Source organism: Sminthopsis crassicaudata, chromosome 5 (genome assembly GCF_048593235.1).
Source record: "Sminthopsis crassicaudata isolate SCR6 chromosome 5, ASM4859323v1, whole genome shotgun sequence".
Classification (NCBI taxonomy): Eukaryota; Metazoa; Chordata; class Mammalia; order Dasyuromorphia; family Dasyuridae; genus Sminthopsis; species Sminthopsis crassicaudata.
In genome coordinates this window covers 37,813,721-37,833,636 of record NC_133621.1, presented here as the reverse complement: position 1 = coordinate 37,833,636, position 19,916 = coordinate 37,813,721, and the positions used below count along the sequence as shown (strand labels likewise).

Sequence of the window (19,916 nt, the reverse complement as noted above, 5' to 3'; positions counted from 1 at the left end):
TGGCAACAGTATATTAAAGCGGACAGAACCCTGTGTCTGGAGACAGGAGACCTGGATTCAAATCCTCCTCTAACATAGCCCAAGTGACCTCAGTCAAATCATTTAACTTGGGGAGGGGGCGCTTGATTTTCCCAGCTGCAAAGTGATGGCCCTGAAGGAGTTGTTCTCTTAAGTCCCTTCTGGCTCTATATCTTTGAGTTAGTGCTATGATTCAATCAGTGAAGAAATAGAATTAAAATGTCATTGGCTGAATAGAAACATGCAAATGGAGACAGTTGTGAGCAGCTAAAAAATCTGAGTTTTATCTTGAAAAAAATTAAAAGAAACCAGTCTTTGTGCTGCCTTAGATGGTCTATTTACTTTACAAAGCATGGCAAGGGAAACTTAGTCTTCCTAGATATATTTTCACCTTACGTAACAGTGGCAGAAATAGTTCCAACCTGAAACTTCCAAGGCTTTGGAGGCTTACTGACAGCTGGAACTCGGATTCTGTGGAACTTTCCCTCCCTCCACATACTGCCTTTCCTCGTCACTTGCATTCATCTTTGAATGAGAACGGACAGGTCTCCAGGAGCTTGTGGTCCTGCCTGCGTTGCATGTAATGGTTCCACGGGTGCTTGTATGCCTTTGGAAAAGCTTTAGAGGGTCATTAAGTCTCAAGGACTTGGCTTCTCCCAGCATAACTCAGGCTGATTTTTATTTGATGTGCTCAGAACACCTCTCTTTGTACAAAGAAAACAAGGAATGGGCAGGAAGCAGTGTGGCCGAATACAGTTCTGAAGTTTCGAGAGCTGGCACAGGTGCCTGGAAGCTCTGCATCTTGGTGTTTGCAGCTGTGTGGACACTGCAGCAAGCGGGCAGCATCCCACAGGGCAGGTTGTAGGGTTAGAGGGAGAAGGTCGTTTCTTCATCCTCATCTTGCCCACCCCCATCCTCTCCTTGATAGCTGAGTGACTAAAAAATTGTGGATATCTTTGAGCCCCATTTTCTTCCTCTAAAAGAAGAGAAAAGATAATGTACTAATCATTTCAAGTTTCTGACGCTAAATTTTAGCATCTCCAGGTACCATTAATTGACTGGCTTTTTGGTTTTGCTACATTATGCCAGACCAAAAATATTTGGAAACATCTGGGAAATTGAATGAGTTATTCATTTGCCCTGATTTTTGTTTCATAGATGTATGTGTGTGTGTGTGTATACACACATATATGTAAATATATATACACAATATACATAATATATAATACCTATCCAATCATACACATATAAATATATATATATATACATATATATATAAACACATATACATAAATATATATGTATATAAACATGCATACAGAAATAGCTATATATAGACACTGTATATATATGTATATATATATATATATACATATATATATATATGTCTGTATCTGTGCTTATTTACATACACACACTATACAGAAAGGCAGCATGACCATATAGCTAGCCTATGGGCAAGTAAGTGTTACAGGGAATAGAATGCCAGGCTTAGAGTCAAGAAGACTCATATTCTTGAGTTCAAATTCAACCTCAGCTACTTACTAGCTATGTGACTCTGGGTAAGTGACTTAACCCTGTTTGCCTCAGTTTCCCCATCTGTAAAACAAGCCAGAAAAGGGTATTGCAAACCACTCCACTATCTCTGCTATGTGATGCCCAAATGGCATCACAAAGAGTTGGATGTGACTAAAATGACTGGACAGAAAAATGTGTCAGCAATCTTGGATTTAAGCTCTGAATCTGATACTTATTGGCTGAAAGTCCCTGGATAAGTCATATTATCTCTTTTTAGAGCCTCAGGCAATTTTCAAGATTATAATTTACAGTCATTGATCCACATTGTAAAGGAACTTTCTCAGTGGGGAGTTTAATTTTATCAAAACATCACAGGTTCAGCTAATTCTCCATCTCACTCCCTAATCTAAAACAGTCCTACAGAAACATTTATCTGTGTTGCACTGACAAAGAGACTAGAGACAGATTGATTTATTTGAATCTCTTGTGGACATTGCCCAAGGCTAAACTACAGAAATAAGACCCCTTTTCCTCTGTAGAGGGAGTGAAATATTATTTCAGAGATTGATAGACAGAAGGTATCTCCAAGGTCATTTCCAACCCCTTCATTTTGTTTATGAGGAATCTGAGGGACAGAGATGGTAAGTGACATGTATGTGGTCACACAGGTACTGAGTGGCAGAGCCTCAATTTGAACCCAAGATCTCCGAGTCCAAGTCCAGCACTTTAGCACATCCCAACACTGCTGCTTCTCACTTCCCTTTTCTTAGATTATTTTAGTACTCTGTTATAATTATCAGCAATGGGCTTATTAGCCTTCATTTCTTTCAAAGCCTGATTAGCAACAATGTACCTAAGAAGGGGCATCCATGGCCATAAGTTTGGCAATAAGTGTTGTTTTAAATTGTGCCTGTCTTAGAAGCTCAGACTTGGAAGGAACTTAGATGGAGGTGTTTGCTCATTTCTAGAGAAATGATGGACACAACGACTCATAGACCCACATCTCTAGGCAGTGTGTCTCAGTCAAAGTTTCCAAGAGCCAAAAGAGATCTTATTGTCCAATTAGGGATCCTGGTATAATCATATCACCAACATAGATGGAGTGTGATATAATGAAAGGCAGTGTCCAGAGAGTCACATTATTTATGTGCCAGAAGAGCTTGGCCAGTAACTAACCATGTGAGCTGGAGCAAGTCTCCAAACTACTCTGGGCCTCCGTTTCCTCATCTGTAAAAGGGGTTGGACTAGGGAGACCTTTAATATTTAAAATAGATGGAAAATGTCACAATTCTATGAAACACTAGATATAGCTTTACACAGGAAAGAACATCTCTCTTGATGGATTGGAGCTGATAGCTATGAGTGATAATCATGTCAACACAGTATTCTGAATCAGCTTAATTAATTTTCTATTTATCAAGATGATGTCTGGGTCTTAGTTTCTTCTCTTCTTCCTCTTTCTCCTCTTCCTCTTTGTTCTTCTCTTTCTTCTTTTCCTCCTTCTCCTTCCCTCCTCCTCTCTTCTCCTTGTTCTTATTCTTGTTGTTCTTGTTCTTCTATTTCTCCTCCTCCTCCTTCCTGTTCTTCTTTTTTATCACCAAATGTTGAAGGATTGGACCAGATGACTTTTAAAGTCCCTTGAATTTCTGACATTTTGTGAATTAATCCTTCCAACCTAGATTTCTAGACAGATTTCACATTTCTATCTCATGTATTTTCCATTCTAGCTAAACTGGCTTCCTGGACCTTTTCTCTCTAAGAACTTCCATCTCCAATGTCTTTGCTTTTGCATTGTCTGTTTTGCACTCCCAGAATACTTTTTTCCCCCTTTCTTAACTCCCTTTTGAAATTCCTAGCTGGCTTCTAGATTTAGCCCAAGTGCTGTCTCATACACCAGTACTATCAAACTCAAAAATAGATCTCTGCAGGCTGCATATTGACTCCGAAAACTACAAATTAACATTACCTATGTTGTATTGCATTTTCATTAATTTTGTTAAAATTTTCTTAGCTGGCTGGCAGTGAATTTGATACCTCTGTACACAGCTATCCATGATTCCTCTTAATTGCTAGTGTTCTTATCCCCCAAGTAATTTACTTGGAACATATTTTGTATTTACTTGTCCACACATAGAGGCAGAGGGGAAGAGTAGATAGAGAGCTGACCTTGAAGTGGGAAGACCTGAGTTCAAATTTGCCTCTCTTGTGGGAAAATTGTTAAATTTTCAGCATGAGCACTTGGACCTTGGAAACTGGCAAAAGCTATTGGATCCTGATTTGGTGTTTTGATGATTATCAAGAAAGTGATGGAGAAATGTTAGTAATGTAGTTACACTTAAAAGTGTGTCTTGTGAACAATTTTTTCCCCAAGAGCTGGTTGTTAAACATTTACCAGCATATCCCTATGCCTTTGTCACATAATTGGCTGTGTAACTCTAGGGGAGCTTTTTGACCTTCTGGTACCATAGTCATTCTCTAAGATAATAGATGTAGGAGAAGGTGCTGATCTGAATGGGAAGATTGTTTCCTCTACCAATGCAAATACAGCTCCAGTCTCTACCTCTTATCTGTGTACATGTTTTTTTTTTCATAGAATGTAAGCTTATTGGAGGCAGAGAGTATTTATTTTTTTGTCTTTTTAGTTCCAGTGCCTATAATAATGCTTGGCAAATTATGCTTAATCGATGTTTATTGAATTGAAAATATCTACGATTTCCTTGGAAGGCTAAGTGGTGCTATAATGCATAGAGCCCTGGGCCTGGGAGTCAGGAGTTCAAATCCATCCTCAGATACTAGCTGTGTCGCTCACTTGCTGTTCCTCATCTGGAGAAGGAAATTACAAACCACTACATGATCTTTGCAAGGAAACCCCAAATGGGGTTGTGAAGAGTCTGATACGACTGGAATAACTGAACAGCAACCGCATGATTTCACTGCGGTGGACATCCCTTTCATTAATGCACATCTCAAGTCTTCCATAGAATAATAAATTGTTTTGCCACCATTTGTGATAGAAAGAAAACTGAACAGGACATCAGAGCTCTGTCACTTAGTATCTCAATGACCTTAGACAAATCACCTGTAGAATGAGACAATTGGACTGGCTCCTGTGATGAGTCTTTGTAAACCTACCCAGGCTGGGCTCCTCTGACAGACACAATCCATCTCCAGGCTCAAACTCTAGCCATCTAGACCCTTCATCCACATCCTCTGAGAATCCAGAGTCATTTCAATATCATGATGAATGAGCAACTTTGGTGGAAGATCAAAATACTTGAGGGTTCAAAACAATCATTAGATTGTGATACTCATGAAGAATGGTGCCATCTGATTCCATCTGATGCCTATTCAGAGTTTCTCTTTGGAGATGAGAGTTGAAATAATCAGCCTATTTGTGTTCAATTTCTTTTTTAGAATGTAATTGTTACCTTGGGGAAAATCTAGATGGGCGGTTCAAGGACTGTATTATGTCTAGTCCTGATACAAATACCTTGGAATCCAAATTCAATCCAGTTTAGCAGCCCACATGAATGAAAATATCTACGATTTCCTTGGATGGCTAAGTGGTGCTATAATGCATAGAGCCCTGGGCCTGGGAGTCAGGAGTTCAAATCCATCCTCAGATACCAGCTGTGTCACTCACTTGCTGTTCCTCATCTGTAAATTGATCTGGAGAAGGAAATGATAAACCACTACATGATCTTTGCAAGGACATGGAACCAGATACCACGAGGGTTACAAATCACATTCCTTAGAATTTGCTGGCCTTAAGGGATGAGATTGTCCCACTTTGTCTGTAATTCTAGTGCCACATATGCAGTGTGTGTTTCTTTGACACATAAACGAATGCGTGCTGCTTAAATTTATCTCATCCCTGGCCTTCAAGGAACTCAGTCTACTAGGGGAAATAATATCTATAAACATTGATAGAGCTGAATCATCCACCTGGTTAACTTTCAGGAAGAATATAGTTTGGTGGGAATTCTAGGAGTTAATTAGAATGAAATGCCTAGGACACTCTTTGAATGCTTAATAGGGGTGGGATGGGGAAGACTTCATGATTCTGATCATGGGATGAAGACCCTCTTTTGTTCCAAGTGCTGGTAGGAGCACTTCCCCCTGGAGATTATCTCATTCCCCTTGAGAAATTGGCCTTGACCGTGTCCCATTTGCTGCAGGCAGTGGGAATTTCCATATGCTAAGCACCCACAGCTTTGACCAGGGGGGTGATCATTTATTAATTCAGTCATTTGGGAGGGTGCTTCACTACTGCTGAGATGTGAAGGCTAGAGGCAGTTTGCTCATCCCATTCCAGGCTTGTGACAAGTCCTCCTCTCCGCCACTCCAGAATTGGGAGCTCAGCCTTTGAGGTGGGGAGGTTCGGACTGGAGCTGCTCTCCATGGTAAGTAACCAAACTGGATGGACTTTCTAGAAACAAGAGGATTATGCTGGTATCTGAGGTTGGGACTGGGAAGAGGAAATTGGTTCTATTAGCTCTTCTTTTAATTCCTCCCCATTGAATTCAACAACTATTTATCAAATACTTGCTATGTGCCATGGACTTCTCTCTTAGGGACTCATAGTAATTCCCCCATCTTGATTATAAAGAATATTCTCAATCCTGAAATAGAATGTGTGATATGCGTTTGAAAGTCCCTGCACCAGAGTTTAAATATGCATTCACCTAGTATGCTCAGCTGGTAGTGATTAGACCTGTTCCCTCTTATTAAAGCCTCTTGTGATATTGGTTTTCAGCTACTGAGATCCATCAGCACTAGGACTGATGTTAGATCCTTATTTTTTTTTTTTATCCCATCTTTCTGGCTAATGTGACTGTCTGGCAGAGAAGTATAATTTTTAATGTCAAGTGGAAACATTTATGGCAATTTTCCTTGAACAGGGGGAAAATGTACTTCATTTTGGCTCTTTACTAGGCTAGTTTTTAAAATAGGTGGCAATTTGTCTAGTGTTTACCTCTTGGGTTGGACCCCTGTATGAGTAGATTACTGTGTGTCTTTCTCCAAACTCTTTCCTCAGATTGATTCTGCTAAAGGCTGATCTAGGACTCTTAACTACTTTCCCTTTCAGTTTTATCTCAAGTTCTTTAATGAAACAATAATAAAATGACTATTTCTGCCATTTGTTAGGGAAAAATACTGGAACATGTCACAGGTAAATGGTAAGAAATCCTAGTGAATCCTGCATGATTTCTGTGATTTTCTGATGAAGATGGGGATATTTTATTTCATGCGATTGGAGCAAACAAGAAATCATGAAGCAGTACTCACATTGTACCACATTGTAAATACTGATGTTTGCCAGCATATCAGAGGTTTTTTTTTTCTTCCCATTTTCAGGTTTAGTACATTTTTATGAACTTATAAAGAAGAAGGTAATAGAGAAAAATCCATTCAAGATAAGACATGATTCCAATAGGAGCCAGCCCTCCAGTATTTGTGTTATGATTAACAGCTGTACAGGCTGCAAACAGCTTTTTTAAAAACAAAGTGATAAGGCAGATTTACCCCATTCTGTAAGGTTTGATGCTCACTCAGCTGGATCACATTTATTTTTCTGTGCTTTGTCTTTTTCTGTGGCAGGTGAATTAAACTTCATGTCCTCGCAATGCTTTTTTTGGGGGAGGTTTAGTTGTATTCTTACAGGCTGGATCATTTTTTAAGTGAGAGTACAAATTTAAAGACAACACTGGAGTGAATTGAAAGCATATTCTCCTCTTAAGCCACTCATGTTATTTTGTAGAATTAGAGTTTGGATGAAAAGATGTGAAAAGAGGCTTTCCAGGACTTGCTCAGTCTGATGTAGTTGACTTTAATTGGGAGGCTAGAGACTGGGGAGGGAAGGTGCTGAAGGGGGTGTTCTGAGCTGCTACAGCAGCAAGTAATCAAGTTAAAGAGGGATGGGGAAGAGGGAGGAGGGGAGAAACAGAGACAGAGATAGGGAGAGAGTCACAGAGAGACAGAGATAGGGAGAGAGACACACAGAGAGACAGAGATAGGGAGAGAGACACACAGAGAGAGGCAGAGTGTGAGAGAGAGACACATACACACACAGAGAGAAAGAGAAAGACAGAGACAGAGATAAAGACAAGTGAGGGGAGGAGGAAAAAGAGACTGAGAAACACTGAGATTATTCCTGATTTGGGCTGACTGTTCTTTGGGGTAGTGTCCAGAGTTCCAAATCCAGCATGAACACTCTCACTGTTGTTTCTTCCTTTGGTTTGTCCTAGTTCTTGTTCACTTATTTATAAAATAAATGTATTGGGCTAAATCAGCTCTAGGTTATTTTCTAGTTGCAGATACTTCCTTGAGTGTTATTTTCTAGGTTGCAGATACTTCCTTGAGTGTTGGTAGGTAGAGTAAATACAGATAGGAATCTGAAAGCATGTTGTATAAAGTGCCCTTATCCAGAGCTCCATGGCAGCTCTGAAGAATTAGTAAGAAGCAGAAGGAAGCCGAAATTACATATGACTTTTGGTAAGACCAAGGGGGTTAGGGGACTGAGAAAACCCAGTAAACTGAGATTGGGTTAATAGACTAGATGACTTCTCATATACCTTCCAGTCAGAGATGTTATTCCTAAGGTAAACTAAGGTAAACTCTTTTTCTTTCTGTCTCTCCCTCCCTCCCTCCTTTTCTCTCTCCCTCTCCTTCTCCCCCCCTCTCTGTCTGTCTCTCTCACTCTTTCTCTGTCTCTCTCTCTCTTTGTCTATCTCTGTCTCTCTCCCTTTCTCTCTCTCTTTTTTTATCTCTCTCCACCCTGTCCCTCCCTCTATCTCCTTCCACCCCTTGAGGAATGGAATCTTGGGGCCAACCACAGATTCAGGCCATCCAGGAAAAGTCTCCAATTTTCAGTGTCCCCCTCTGAGAGACAAGGTGGGCCAGGATAGGGACACTATAGTGAGAAGATGCTAAGGGTGATGACTTGGGATATTGGCTTTATATAGTAATATAGGCTAATGGAAAACTTGGGAGATGAGATACAGGGACAGAATTGATCTTAAGGGGGAAGCTAGCTCTTGTAGGTATGGAGGGCACCTACTCATCTATATTGGTGCCCTAGGGCAAAGGTCAGCTATACTGACTGCTTATAACTTTGGTTCTAATATATGCTACAATATAACTCTGGCTGTTATAATCTGTGATTCTCTGCTTAGTTTGTTCTAAGATAGGAATCAGTCTCAGTCCTCCCCTACTTATCTCCATTACCTGGTGTTGTGTATTCCTCTACAAGGAAAATAAAGAAAAGACGTGATTTTCTGACTTAAAATGACCAACCCCTCTACCCTCCTCTAGTTTGGGAATCACCATAAGAACTGTAGCAGAATGATACAGGCCTTTGGCCCCTGGACGACTTAAATGCTTATTCCCAAAGTGGATTATCTAGGAAAGCTGTTTACATATTGACTAGCATGTAATCGATTAACACAAGGCAAAAGTAGAAGCTTGCTATTGAGGACTCTTCACAGCATGTCCGGAATCACTGGAACTTTTCTTCAGGCAGAAAATCAGAGTTCTTGCTGTGTTTCATTCAAATTAGTGGAGGACTTCTAACCTCTGGGCTAGGAAGCAAATGCAACTCTTCCTGCGGTGACCTTATATTTAGGGTATGTGTACTTGTGTGTGCTAGTGATAACTATTTAACAACCAGCTATCTGGAAACTTGTAGTACTCTTAAGTTTAATCTGTATAGTTAATATTTTCCCTATCACTTTCTTAAGTCTGGACAATCAATAAAACACAGCCTGATTTGTAGTATATTCCAGTTTCCAAGGTGTAATTGCTCATCCTGAACATTTAATAATTGGCTCTCAGAGTCTGTTCAAGCTACTTGAGCATACCCCTGATTCATATCTGACCTAAATGCATCGTGTGTGTGTGTGTGTGTGTGTGTGTGTGTGTGTGTGTGTGTGAGCAGACTTTAGGACATGTCCTATGTTTGAGTCTGTAAATTGCTTTAAGTCATTTTGAAGGCAGTCAGGGCACAATTCTGAAATGATTCTCCTCCTCTCAGAAACATCCCATGATTCTAAGCTCTCTTTCCCTCATCTTCCCCATATGCTAGCTTCTCTTCCCAAATTACCCCGTGTTTCCTTTGCTGTGTTCGTGGAATATCATCCAGTAGAATGTAAGGTGCCTGAAGTCTGCATCCCTAGACTCCAGAGAGGTACTTTGCATATAATAGGTACTTCACCATTTAAAAAAATAAATTTAAATTGCCAAATTATTTGTTAGCTAACTAGCTTAGGGATAGAATGTTAGAATAGGAGTTGGGAAGATCAGAACAGAATTCCAATCCAGTTTCATACATCTCCTAGCTGTATGACTCTAGGCAACTCACTTAATGTATATTTGCCTTGATTTCCTCATTTATAAAATAGTGATAAAACACACACACACACATACACACACACATATATATATACACACATATGTATATACATACATATATATATATATATATATATATATATATATATATATATATATATATAATATATAAAATAGTGATACCTTCCAGAGTGATTGTGAGGATCAGATGAAATCCTTTTTTGCAAAGTGCTTCAGAAATCTATAAGTATTATATAAATGCTAGTTATTATTATTGTCAACAAGAATAAAGATGTGTGATCCCTAGGTAATGAGATAAAGTGACCAATTATGATACATTAGCCATTAACCATCAAAAGTCTCTACTGGATTTTGGTTTTCTGTCACATATACAGTGTTTCTTATAATGTCCACAAACTGACACTTAAAAACAAACATTTTATTTCTTCTCTTGGAAGATCCTTATTAACTTTAGTGAATACATAGTTGAAAGAATATCTGGGTTCAAGTATTTCTGCTGTGTGATGCTGGGAAAATCACTTAACCTCTTAGGGCTGCAGACTAGAGGAGTCACATGTTGCTGCTAACGCTCCCAAGTGTAGCCAAAAGCATATTAAATTATAATTGAGAAATATTTAACAAAATAAAAATGATCAAACATAGATAATGTTACATTTTAAGGCCGAGTCAGCCTATGGCCAGAAGGGATCCTTTTGCATGGTTGAGTGGTCCCACAATTGATGGAGGCCACTTTAAGACTGTAATTGAAGGTGGCTACCTGTTTTATAGGTGGAATTTCCTCACCTGGAAGTTCATTCTGCCAGTAAGATCACAGATCCTATCATCCAGTCATTTGACTTCCATGGCTTATTTTTGTTTTTTAAATTTTCCTTTATACTATTAATATAATAATTATTATAATTAGCACATAATTATAATTCATATTATATTAATTATAATAATTAATAATATAATATTTAAAAATTGGTGTTTTTATTTTTACATTGTAAATTTACATTGTAGTTCCTGGACTCTTCCTCCTTTAGCCCCCAACTAATCCAATCCTTGGAACAAAAACAATCCAAAAATCCAAAATACCTGAAACAGGAGCCAATTCTGACTATATTATAGAGCCTTCTGCCCTCAGAACCTCCAGCCTTTTTGCAGAGAGGAGGAAGGTATGCTTCATAATCTGTCCTCTGCCCCAAGTCAATCACTTTCAATCAGTGCAGGTGAATAGCCTGTAGGACTTCTGATTTAGCTCTAAGTAGCATAAGCACCTGATTTGTCCTCTCTAACTTACCTTCACCCTTATGAAATCTATTTATTTTATGAAGGTATGAGAGGGAAGGAAAGAGTTATTTAAGTAGTGGGGAGGAGACAAAAAAGCAAGTATCTCCTAATTAAAAAAATGTTCCATGTTTTGTGGCTGAAAACTAAGCTCTCCAAGTTCAGGTAAGCTCAAACAAAGCATTTAAGCCATCAGATCAGATGCTTGGAAATCTTGGGGAGATTGGAAAGTCAGGGATTTGGTCTGGGATTCTTGTTTTTGATTATTCAGTGGGGAAGTTTGAGCCTGGGATGTGATGCCCAGCAAGTGACTAAGACTGGCTTTGTATATGTTGCCCTTGATTCCTACTGAAGGAAAGGGAGCATTGTAAGCCCTTCATTCCTGCTTGTTTGTGTTTATATTGAATGCATGTCCTTGGAGGCCTTGAGGAATTTGTTTTATAAATCCACCCAAATTTGGATTGCTTGATTGTTGGAGCCCAGATCTTCAGAGTTATAACCAGTTCCAGATACTAGAAATGCTGTCCTTGGTGTAGTTTTAAATAATATGGACTAGGGGCAACTAGCTGGCAGAGTGGAAAGTGCCTAGCCCTGATCGTCTCACATAGCCAAACTTCAAATATGGACAGGCAAGATGCTATCAATCTGTATTCTAAGTCTTTGGCTAAGTCTGACAAGGATTGGCCAATAGGTTATGATTTTTCTTTTTTTTGGGGGGGAAGAGCACAACAGCACCCTAGCAACTCATTATATTATTAAACAAGACTCAAAGGGGTTGTGGTCTGCATCATAGAAGTATTAATAATTAAGAAATCATGGATACTTGAAATATTAACAGTATGTCAAAATAGACCTGAACAATCACTCCTGAGGTATTGCCTGGGTACTACTAGGCATTTTTTGGATTTGAGGGAAATAAAAAGAAATGGGAACTTTTCTAAAATATGTTTTAGAGATGGGATGGGGAAAGGTATTGAGTTTCTTTCTCTTACTGAAACACCTTAAAGATGACTCTTCACTGAGATTATTTTTCTTTAAGGATACCTAATTTCTGATTTAATTACAGAGAACTTGTGTTGCCTCAAATATATGTTCTAAAGGAGGTGGCATTGTATTATGGAAAGGGGACTTAGAAGTCGTAGAATGAGGAAGACTATGGTCTTGGTTCTGCCTCACAAAGGTAGCTTTGTGACCTTAAACACATTTGACATCTTGGTTCCTCAGTTTCTCTAGTTGTAAAATCAGGATGTTGTATATAAATGGATTCTCAGGCCCCAACCAACCCAATATTTCCAAACCTTTGATGATTTGTGTGTGAAAGAGAAAGAAAGTGGCTATTGAAGTCGTGGTTGGATTAATGAGCAGAAAACAAAAGGGTTACTAGAATGTAGGGAGTGGGGAGGGCAAAAAGCAAGTGGAATCTGGGATTCTGCCCATCTTATCCTTGAGAATGGTAATGGTTTCATGGCTTGCGTTGTGGGAGAGAAACATTTCCAAATTTCCCAGTGAAAATGTGACGGCTTCTCTTCACTGTGTTCCTTCCTTATCTCATCGCTTGTTTATCTGGGCCTCCCTTCCCCCTAGCTCTAGGAAGTAAGCCCTGGCAACTTCTCACCTCTGGGTACTGTGAAGGATAACAACCTTTTCTGAATTCCCACCCTTTTACTGTGGCTTTCCTCACCATCTTGTTTGCATCATTGCTATGGACGGAAGTCTTTTATCTTTTAATACATTATTTTAATACATTGGAACCCAAAGGAAGGAACCTCTGAAGTCATCAAATCCAGGCCCTTCATTTATATACCAGGGAACTGGGGCCCAGGGTCATATCTATAGTTAAGTGGCAAAGTTGGAATTAGAACCCAGATGTTGGAGTACAAGTCGGTGCTCTTTCTGTTGCTCCACATTGCTGCTAATTCTCGTTAGATTGTAAGCTCCTTGAAGGTAGAAATTGTTTTTCTTTTTCTTACGTGTATCCCCAGTGCTTAATACAATGCCCAGGGCATACTAGGGGTTTAATGAATGTCTTCTGAATTGAATTTTGCATGGAAGTCCTCAACAAATACCTAAGGCAGCTAAGGTGGTTCAGTGGGTAGCACAGGACTTGGAATCAGGAAGAAATGAATTCAAATCTTGTCAGACTCTAACTCTTTGGGTAATTTAGCCTCTCAGGTTCAGATTCCCTGTCTAAAAATCTAGCACCTACCTAGTAATTATTGTGAGGATCCAAAGAGGAAAAATGTATTAAGTGTTTCAGAACTCCTGAAATGCCATAAAATTGTTGGAGATTATTTAAAATACCTTCTGGTTGAATGAATTGAGGTTGATTTTTTTTCCATCAGTGTGAAAATACTGGATCCTAAAATTCTGTAGGAAGTACTTCTATTCCTCTGAAGGATTTTAGACATTTGAATCCTTTGGGAGGCTACATGTTACTGCCCTACCCCTCAGTGCCACAGGATCATGGCAAGTTTCTGCAGTGTGCCACTATGGTCTTTTGATTTGCATGGCAAGTTTGACATGTCCTATCAGTATTTTGAAAGCATTAAGGAAGATATATCTTAGACACACCTACCAAACTTCTATTTGAAAGTCTTTTTATAACAAAATAATTTATAGAGAAAAATCTTCTAAAATAAGGGAAGGGAATTTGTTTGACATGGACTAGGAGTGTAAGAAGAGATTCCCTATCTTTATAACTGAAGAAGGAGTCCACAATACGTGTCACTTATCAGTGCTATACCTAAGCAAAGGCAACCAGGACTTTGCCCTAGAGCACTGAAATGGATGCCTCATATGCTGCCTCCATAACAAAGTATGTTTCCCAAAGCTTCATAAATTGGGGAAGGCCCTTAGACCCTTCTTGTTCAATCTTCTCATTTTACAAATGCTTTTTGGCCATTTTTGTGCTGATTTCTTCCCTCTCCATCCCATTCACTGTCAGTGTACCATTGCACCATGGTGCTCTTCTCCTGAGGACACTCTCCTCTCTGGCCATCTGTCTGTAGCCAGACTCGGGCCATCCTCTGTGCCATTGCCTTCCCACTTTCTCCACTAAATTTTCTGTAGTTATAAAGTAGTTATAATTTTCTTTTCACCACTGTCTCTTTAGAAAAGCTGACTAGGGTGTGATATCTGGGTTTTCCCATAGTCTTTGCTGAGACATCACTTGTCTGTCTGTCTGTCTGTCTGTCTGTCTCTCTCTCTCTCTCTCTCTCTCTCTCTGTCTCTCTCTCTCTCTCAAATCCTTGTAGACATGCTAAAACTTCCTTTATTCAGTGTACACAGCCAGAATGACAGATGAATCCCAGCAAGATCACCTCTCCCAAAGGTATCCTCACTGATATCATGACTTAAACCTTGCCTTTTGGGCCCCCTTGACATAATTACAATACAATCCTCCAAATGAATGGAAAATTTGTCCTATGGCTTTTATCTTCAACTCCTGAACCTTGCTTTTCTGACAATGTTGTAGGAGTCTCCACATTTCACTTTTCTCCAGGAGAGAAACTTTGGTTGTTTTCAGATTGGGCTCAGGGTCTTTGTTATTATGATGATGATTATTATTGTCATATTGGCTGTTGGAGCTGGAAGTAGGATGGTAGAGAGGGATATTTATTTGTTGAAAATTTCAGAACAAAAGCTCATCTTTTGGGATTTCCCAGGCTTCCTCCATTATCTCTATTTTTGTTCCATAAAATCTCAAGTTTTAGGTAAAGGGGTTGGTCTAGATCAAGGATATTTAACCTGCCATAATTAAACTTTTAAAAAGATAAATTTTTATCCTTGTTTTTCTATATAACTGTTTTTTGGTAATCCTCTGTGTTTTATTTACTTTAAACGTTTTTATTTTGAAAAGGGTTACATATATTTCACCTGACTGCAAAGGAATCCCTAACATAAACAAGCTTATCAAGGTCACTAAAAAACTAAGCTAAAAAAGAAAGAAACCATCAGATCTCCTTCAGTCAGAATCCTCATTCTAGGACTAAAAGGACCTTTGGAGGGTGTCTCATTTAGCCTCCTTATTTTTCTAGATTAGGAAATTTAAGTTCAGGGAGATTATGGGACTTGTTTAACTTCAAAAGGTGGTAAAGGGCCAGAGCAGGAATTTTAACTCTGGTCCCTGACTCCAATTTCATTTCTCTTTCCATCGTATCATTATTGCTTCATCAAAAACTAAATAGTCAATAGCCCTATCAGTGGAGGAAGACCTTTTATGGGTAAAATTATACATCCAAGAAATGTCAGAAACTCAAAAACTATGAACAGCATGATGTTAGCAGTATGTGTTGAGTACTTTTCTCAAGAATTTATTCAGTTTTCAATAAAGAATTAACATCCTTGGAGCACATTGTTTTCATTCTAACCGTATAAAAAGTGGTTAAGCACTGAGTAAGGACTAGACGTGATGTTCTTCTAAGAGTCCTATGTGTCTTGATCTAGAGATATTCTTTTGAAGCCCACAGGAAACAACATATGCCCAGGAAATTCACAGGGACTGGAGAAACAGAAACCCTGGGTTATTCTGAGGACAGGGCTCCAGGGAACCATTCTAACCTAGTCATTGGCATAAAATGATGGTAGAATGGTAGCGAGATTGACCTTCAGGAGAAAAAGGGAGGGAAAGGTAAGACATCATTGAGTTAGTGACCTACCTGAATTCTAATAGCTTTTACTTATTTATATGGATGTCATCCATACTCCGAGTAGGGATGCTTAATTTTTATTTTTGGACATATACCCTTTTTTGGCAGTTTGGTGAAACCAAGGGACCCTTACTTAGAGATTTATAAAGCATAGGATCCCAGTAAAACACTATTTTGGAATGGTTTTCAATATACATTCTTTCTCTATATATACACATATGCATACACACATATATATTTTGTATATATTTTGTCATATATTTTTATATTTACACATATATGTATACCCACATATAGACAGCTAGGTGGCTGAGTGGATAGAATGCCAAACTTGAAGTCAAGAAGACTTATTTTCTTGAGTTTAATTCTAGCCTCAGACATTTATGAGCTATGTGATCCTGAGCATGTCACTATTTGCCCCGGTTTCTCCATTGGTGAAATGAGCTGGAGAAGGAGATGGCAAACTACTCAAATATTTTGCCAAGAAAACCTCAAATAGGATAACAACAAACGCAGACAGACACACATACCACCCCCCATGTATGCATGTGTGATGTTTGTTTCACAGATCTCAGGTTAAGAATCCGTAATTTTATTTTTGAAATTATACACGTTACTTCACAGATAGAATGTAAGCTCCTCCTGGGCAGGACTGCTCATTACTTGGAGGCAGCATGACATATTGGGTATGCTGGACCATAGGAAGACCTGGGTTCCAGTCTCGCCTCTGATCCACAGTGGCTATTCAACTCTGTGGTTAAGAAATTACTACTATAAATTACAGAGAGTGTGTCAGCTTGCACTCATAGAAGATTTTCTATCTATAATACAAACAATAAGTCAGCAAGTAATTACTAGGCATTTACCATGTACTGTGCTGGTTTCTGGAGAATACAAGAGTAAACAGTCCCAGCCCTCCCAACCTATCCTAATGAAGGAGACATGATTTTTTCCCTGATGGTGCTGAACTCTACTGGATTTCAACAGATGAATAATGTACCATCCACCTTTGTGCTACTTTAGCAGAAATAAAAAAAGGAAGGTGACTTTTGGCTTTCTTTCACTTCTCTGTGTTAATAAGTCTGAATGAATTCCTGAAAGAATACCAATGCTGGTCTTGAGTTCGGAAATGACCTTTGGATATTGGGGTGAAAAGAGACCTGTGCTTTTCATGGAGGGAAAGACGTCCGGGTAATGAGTGTGACTTCCATGTAGGAAAGACAACTGCTAGTGATTTAGCCATTCCTACACTTTGGGGCACAGTCCTTCCTCACTAGAGGCTGTTATAAATGGAATGGAGATTCCATTTGTCCATCTTCTCCTAAATTTGGGTACAGAGGGTACATAGCAGAACTTTGGTATGGTGCCATGTGATAAGGTTCATCCTGCTTGGTGCAGTCCAAGATCTTGGGATGCCAAGATCTGGAAGAGAACTGAGGGGTTACTTAACCTACTACATTACTGATGAGGAAATTGAAGTCTAGAAAGACAAAATGACTTGTCCAAAGTCACATAGCTAGTGGGTGTTTGAGGTAGAAATGGGGTCTTTTGACCCCAAGATCAATAAGCTATGCAGTATGAGTGGAAAGAATAAAGAAATGGGCACCAGGAGTCCTAGATTCTGGAACCATTCTGCCACTGGCTACCTTCCTGACCGTAATCAACTAAGTAGCCTTTCTGCTGATAAATGTTTAGATAAAATTAAGAGTATTGGATGGGGGGCAGCTAGATAGTGAAGTGGATAGAGCACCAGCCCTGAAGTCAGGGGGACCTGAATTCAAATCTGGCCTCAGACACTTAATACTTCCTAGCTGTGTGACCCTGGGCAAGTCACTTAACCCCAATTGCCTCAGGGGGAAAAAAGTATTGGGTGGGATGATCACTAATGTCCTTCTATCTAAATTTCATGACTCTACCACATGACAAAACCCTATGATATCTCATGCAAGTTAAGTCCCAATTTATTAATTCTCCTAAGCCCCAAACTATTGTTATTTCAACAGCTTTTACACCAGAACCATTTATTGTCAATAGAAAGTTTATTGGTCCAAGATTACGATCACTATTAAATTAACTTTCCATTCATATATATTCTAAAGCTATGATCTGATGATCTATTACCTTCTGTTCTCCCCTTTTCTTATTCTTTTTTACTCTTAAGGTGTGGGATTCACAATTCTGCCAAAACTTGTCGATTGCCTTGTTTTGCCTCTGAGTTATATCCTTCCCTGAGAATGAGGAGCAAGCTTGGCTAGCAGATATAGAGTGGTTTTGATATTATAATCCCATCATTTCTTGTTCTCTCCCTGGGTACACACTTGCGTAGGTGGGAGCTCAGTAACAAGATGATACATCAACTCATGATTGGGCATCGACCCAATGCCACAATCACTACCCAAGGGAAAGAGGCCAAGGGCTTCTCTCTTGGCAACATCCTCATCTTCCAGCCCCAACGTTTCTGGGGGCCTTCCCTTCCTAGAGTGTCAGAAGGACTGAACAGCCAGCCACAACCCTCAGCATCCATGCATTGTGCCCAATAGGGCAGCATTATAAGAGCAAAAGGAGCAATATAAAACTGAACTGTGCTGCTCCCTATGGTGAGCGAATCTGTTCATGCTATAAAAGGCTTCATTTAGGGAGCAGATGGCATGTAAAGCTTTAACAAGCATGCAGCACTTTTAAGCTGGAGAGGGCCAGGAAGGACATCCTGAGCTCCAGATGTTCAGAGCACAAGACCTTCCTGCTCTTATTAGAAACTGGTACTTTTTTTTTATAGGGGACAGGGATGGGCACACATGGCAAAAAGTCCTGCTCTGATGTATATGGCACCACCAGCTGTGAACTATCTTAAAGGGGAGAAGAGTTATCTGACTGTATGAAATGATGAATTTTTATTTCAACAAAGAGAGAGGGATAGGGGCTTGACCTGTGATTTGATTGGTTGAGGTATTTCTCAGGTAAGGAAACTCCTATTATTGCAGAAATTCTGGGACACTTTTAGAGTTGTCTGTGGGTACTGACAAGTTTCATGACTAGTACAGAGTCATGCAGTCAGAAGCAAGACTAATACACGTCTTCCTGATTTTGAGTTGGGCTCTCTATCCATTATGCTAGGCTGTCTTGTTAAACTGGATTCTCCTTCATATTCTTTATTATCATGTAACCAAGAAAGAAATAAAACACACAAATATGTGTAGCTTGGTTGGTCATCTCTCTACTCATCATACCATGTTTGTTTTTTTATTTTAATCAAGATGCCAACAATTACAGTGAAGAGGGGTCCCTCCTTTCTCTGTTTGGGGAAGTAAGAACGTAGCTGATGCGGACTCTTTAGCACATAGCATAGCACCTCAGACTTCTGACCACCTGAGCCCTAACCTCGCCATGCTTTTTAGTTTGAATGCTTCCATTTGCAATGGAACAACCTTAGAGAGTACGTGGGGATGAACAACAAGGACACTTAGCTTAATGAGATCCCATGAGAATTTATGACCCATTGATTGATGTTTGGAAACCACAACATTCAAAGTTCTGTGTCAATAGGCAACCCAGGTTTTTGGCTATTTAGGAGTCTTGAATATGGAAGGGCTAAAAATCCAACTCGAATGTTGAGGGATTTTTGGAGGATTGATATGCAATTTGTTTAGTATAAGGTATAGTCCAGAGAGGAATCACTTTCTCTCAGTGTAGGTCAATAAATTAGTCTTAAAAAGTAATCTGGGAGCACTGAGAGGTTAGTTTACAATCAGTATGATGTTGAAGTGGCTTTAAACTGAGAGCTTTCTATCTCTAAGATCAGTTCTCTGGCCTTCATATTACGCTACCTCTAATTATTAAGTATACACCATAGCAAAGCCTTAAGCTTAGAGCTGAGGATAGAAAGACAAAAATGAAATGAGCCCTGCCTTCAGTGAGCTGACATTCTACTGGTAAAGAACACCATATGTTTCCAATTTCTCTAAAGCCAAGCTCTCTAGAAGACCACATCCTTAAGTTCTTGGTCACACTCTGGGTTGTTCTTTTTTTTTCCATTTCTACGAATAGCAAACATTGTTGGTTTGTATTTTTTAAAAAAAGAATTCAAACTCAAGT

The 19,916-nt window shown here is 39.3% G+C and overlaps 1 protein-coding gene and 1 long non-coding RNA gene across 3 annotated transcripts in view; one reads left to right on the top strand and one right to left on the bottom strand.

The window, feature by feature from the left end:
* The window catches only part of CPNE4 (copine 4), a 419,473-nt gene that overhangs the window by 9,741 nt on the left and 389,816 nt on the right, over positions 1-19,916 (top strand). Inside the window, exon 1 of one of the 2 annotated variants that reach the window (XM_074271065.1) lies at positions 5,823-5,939. The exons of the other annotated variant lie outside the window; for it this stretch is intronic. The gene's annotated coding sequence lies outside the window, so the exon portion shown is untranslated. Of the gene's footprint in view, positions 1-5,822; positions 5,940-19,916 lie in introns of those variants that run through there. 2 annotated transcript variants of the gene reach the window in all.
* LOC141544667 (uncharacterized) lies at positions 673-1,597 on the bottom strand. Its single transcript, XR_012482751.1, has 2 exons — positions 1,564-1,597; positions 673-994 (listed from the first exon to the last, which is right to left on the bottom strand). It is a non-coding gene; the product is annotated as an uncharacterized LOC141544667 (long non-coding RNA).